Below are 4,570 nucleotides of genomic sequence, written 5' to 3' on the forward strand. Positions count from 1 at the left end.
GGCACTGCGAAAAAAAAACATGTCAAGTTCTCACTATATACCAACTTCACTGACTTTACATCAACTCGAAGCTGGCACGTCACATATCTTAACGTGGCGTCGCAGTCTGTTTTGATCGAAGTGCGGCGCTCGATATCCCTCTCCTCTATGATGCAACACACTAACCGTTCGCGTTAATTCATTAAACCCAAGATCAAGATCTCAAGTTGTCTTCGTCACAGTAACGTAGCACTAGGGGCAAAAAATATTCGAACCGCGTTCGTTAAATTAAAATACATTAATACCAAAAATTTTTACTTTTACTGTAGCAAGAGCCCCGGCAAGCCATAAAAAAATGCGAAAATGCAAGAACTGTGGGCGGAAATTGCCGCATTCTAGCTGCCGCTAAGTTCCCATGTAGTCATAGATATTTACGGCCTCTGCTCGCATTTAGTTAATTTTTCATCGGTAATTATCGACTCAATTGTGTTCTGATAAAAGGCAAACGCTACCCCTGGCAGGTTTCAAGAACTGTTAATAAGCAGCAAAGATCTAAACGCGAACAAATTTCTATAGAAAATCGAAAACTTCCTTTAAATTTCCTATGGAATCGTTATTTCAGCTACTGTGGTCAATCGTAACCACATTTGGTTCAAGCAAGCGTTTCTATCATACTAGTTGCATCATTCATTCATTCATTCATTCATTCATTCATTCATTCATTCATTCAAACTCTTTATACCTGCTTCATGGCATTCCTCTCACGCTTTACAACGACCCATCGGTCCAGTGCAGCTGCGCCCCGCATGCAAAAGATGAGTCCAAGCAGCTACGTCGGAGCTACAGTGCCCAATGTTTACCGGCTTTTTTTTATCCGAAATTATATTGAGTGCTCAAACAGTAAAAGCGCACGACACATTCCGCGCTTCAGAAATGTTTCTCCACATTATTGACAGTACTTATGACATATCGTTCAGACATCACAAATTCCCTTTCGCTCGCTTCTTACCGCACAAAAATAACACACCTTTCGAAGATGAAGGGAAGTGCAGGTTGCTGTCAACGCTGGGTTTGTACTCCGCCTTGACAATCTTGCAAGCGAGCTGCTCGTCGGGAACGTAATCGTCTGACGTCAGAAGGTTCTCCTCTGAGTCGGTGGGAAACAAAAGACCGAATACGTATTCAGTGGTTCCGTGAACTGCATCACTGTCAACAAGACTGTGTTGCACCTGAACGATTACGGGACTAATTCGGCGACTGAAAAGCAGCGAAATCGACCACGGACAACAGCGTCGATCAAACAAACTAATGAGAAACAACGCGAGCAAGCCGTCAGCAACGTACACTCAGGCAACAAAGAAACTTTCTTTGCAAACCTTCCAGATCAAGATTATTCCTTATCATATCATTTTTATGCAGTCGGGAATCATTTGTCTCAAATCAATTTTAGTACCCTGCTACAGGGGCGTAGCCAGAAATATTTTTTCGGAAGGGGGGGGGGGGGTTCAACCATACTTTATGTATGTTCGTGCGTGCGTTTGTATGTGTGCGTGTATATATACGCAAGCAAAACTGAAAATTTTCGGGTAAGGGGGGGGGGGGGGGTTAACACCCCCCCCCCCTTGCTACGCCCCTGCCCTGCTACCGCGTTTGTTCTGCGCAGTTCCTTTTCCTTTTATACATGACTTAAAATGAAAAACGAAAGAACACTCAGAAAGCTTAAATATTCAGTGACACGTTTGCAATGTCTATCGTAGATTTAAGGCAATGAGACTAGGACTTTTAAACAGTAACTTTCTTATATAACTTTGATGTTGTTGATGAATTAGTTGTTTGATTAGCATACATCCTCAAAAGATTTCTTGCGCTTGTTCTCGAAGCACAGTCGTCATTGTTTTTCATACACCGCGAATGACAACATATGGCGCATACAGAAGAAGCACGTGATTGAAAAATCTATCGCAGAAAGAAAAGCAACTCTTAAAACACATAAAACACAAGAACAAATATAGAGTAACGCACGACGTGCAGACGCCAAATTTGCGCCCTTTATGTCAACATCCAGCTAACGCGTTAGTTTGTGTCTTTGAAAGTCTGCTTCACCTAATGCTATTGAACCAAAGGTGGTGCACGCTTTACAGGATAAACTAGGGCAACAATTTTTGTGCGTATTGTAGTTGGTCCCAATATTTACTTAGAGCCAGGCAGTGTTGAAATAGAGATCATCACATGAATGTCGCTTCGCTTACATCTCGCAACATCGTACCAACTATTTTCACGTTAGGAATGATCACGTCAATTTAGCCTCACGCGGGAATGTTTCACTGGAGCGCGCAAAAGTAAGTCAACTACTCACCGCAAGAAAGAATAAAATTCTGGTATTATTTTCGTTCGTTTTAGATCAGTAACTGCAAACAAAGCAAGCTCCGCCAATAAAATATTCCGCTTTGACCTATCTTGTAAAGCAAATGTTATGTAGCCCTGCGACGCAAAGTAACAGAAATTATTAGAGTACGTCAGGAAAAATGCTCCCGTAGAACCGTTACGGATATTTGAGCGTTTTACCATATTTCCTACATTTCACACGCTTAACTAACGTGTTAGCGAAGCTACGACAAGCCCAGAACCCTGCGTCCTCAGTTGTTCTTTTTTTTTTAATTATTTGCGTCTTTCTTTCATTCCTCTACTATACCTTCAGTCTTTATTCTTATATTTATCCCAGTGTAAAAGCAACTCATCCGTTAACATTCTTGCGCACACCAAGAAGATTCGCTTGATAATTTACGAATCATATGGTAACGTCGCTCGAGCAAACCTTTCTACTAATTCCGCACGTTTTCACTCGCTTCCCTTAAAGTGCGCTTCACCTATTGCACTGTAATTAAGGGTGGTGCACGCTTTACAGGCAATACAGGTGACCGACGTTGGTCGCGATTGCAGTTGGTCCCCTTAGTAGTTACTCAGAGCTCACCAGTGTTCGAAAAGTCAGCATCACCCTGCGCATGAGCGGTCATTACCACGCATGCGCAGTGCGGTGGACGCCGTAGTCGCAACGGTGTAACAAAAACTCACAGTTCCTTATGCATTATTTGCTCAAGAAGACTCGAAAGCAAAAGCCATCTTCTTTTTAAATGCGAAGCATTTCTTAGCGAACCTCTGGCACTTTGGGCGTTTCTATCTACGTATCTATCTATCTATCTATCTAGCCGCCTACGTGTGGGTGCTCTCATGATCGCCTCTTTAACTTGGTGTAGACCAAAATATGCATGGGAGGGTAAGAGGATTTGACGAATATGACTGCCGGGTCATGACATGAAGAACGTTAAAATCTTGTCGCGTACGTCGTCAAACCCTTTCCACTAGATACATGTGGCACATACCCGTTTACCACGGGCCGCGGTGTACGGGTATGCGCCACAGGTGATTGACAGTTTATATCTACCCAGCAACGGCGAGAACAGACATTGTTAACCTAAACGCTAGAGCGTTAAGGAAAACCAATATCGGCAGCGTTGACTCAATGAATGAAAAGAATGAAAATTAGGATCCCAGCAGGAATCGAACCCAAGCATTCTGCGTGGCAATCAGGTATTCTACCACTGAGCCACGCCAGGTCTATAAATTGGTTTAAAAAACAGCCTACGCAGGCGTAATAGCGGTGCAACGTCAATTGTGGTTGTGGTGCTGGCTATCTAATTTTACAAGAAAGTAATAAACACTATGATACTCCTACGATGTCTACTCCTACGATACAGGCGTCATACCAGATTAAAGTCTGTAGTTCCAGTGTTGGCTCCGCTTTTATAGCAGTCTAATAAACATTAGGTTTGTATTCCTATGATTCAGCAAGCTATATTGAAGCATTGCTCGACCCCCGAGGAATACATTACCGAAAGTTACATATGATATCCACATCACCACACCGTAAAGTGCGCTTAGTCCGCCAGAACGACGCAGTGTCCTCTTTACTTCTTACGAGGCTGGGCGATGGCCTCATGCTTACCGAGGATGATGCCAGATTGATTGACAGCCGCTTTGTAGACTAGGTTACGTAGGCCACATACGCCCAGGTAGTCTACAAATACGACAAAAACCATCCACTAATGTTGGTCTACGTAGCACTATCCAGGTCTACCAGCCTCGACGGCCTATACCTCACCAACACGAGGGGTGGCTTCAGGTTCCGGCATGTCGCCGGCTCTGTCGACAGACAATTTGTCGACGAAATGACCGAGGTATCCATGAATTCCAACAGCTCTATTATACCACATATTTCACTACACATGGACCCCTCGTCACCACGACCACGACCGGATCCTATAACAAGCCATGACCAGCTGCTGGTGCTCACTGATCACAGTGATGATGCCCTTGTTCAAGAACTGTCAAGAACTTCTTGCACACATGCACACGTGTTCGTGAAACGTGCGGGCGTTCTCTCGGGACTCGCATAAGCACTACATATCAGCTTACCGCTTCTGGTGTTGGTAATACCCACGCTGCCATTGGCAGCGTTAGCCAACCGTACACAACTGGTTATATAACACATATGCGGCTCTTCAACATATATAAGTGTGCGTATAAAATTATC

This window comes from Rhipicephalus sanguineus, chromosome 10 (assembly GCF_013339695.2).
Source record: "Rhipicephalus sanguineus isolate Rsan-2018 chromosome 10, BIME_Rsan_1.4, whole genome shotgun sequence".
Taxonomy (NCBI): domain Eukaryota; kingdom Metazoa; phylum Arthropoda; class Arachnida; order Ixodida; family Ixodidae; genus Rhipicephalus; species Rhipicephalus sanguineus.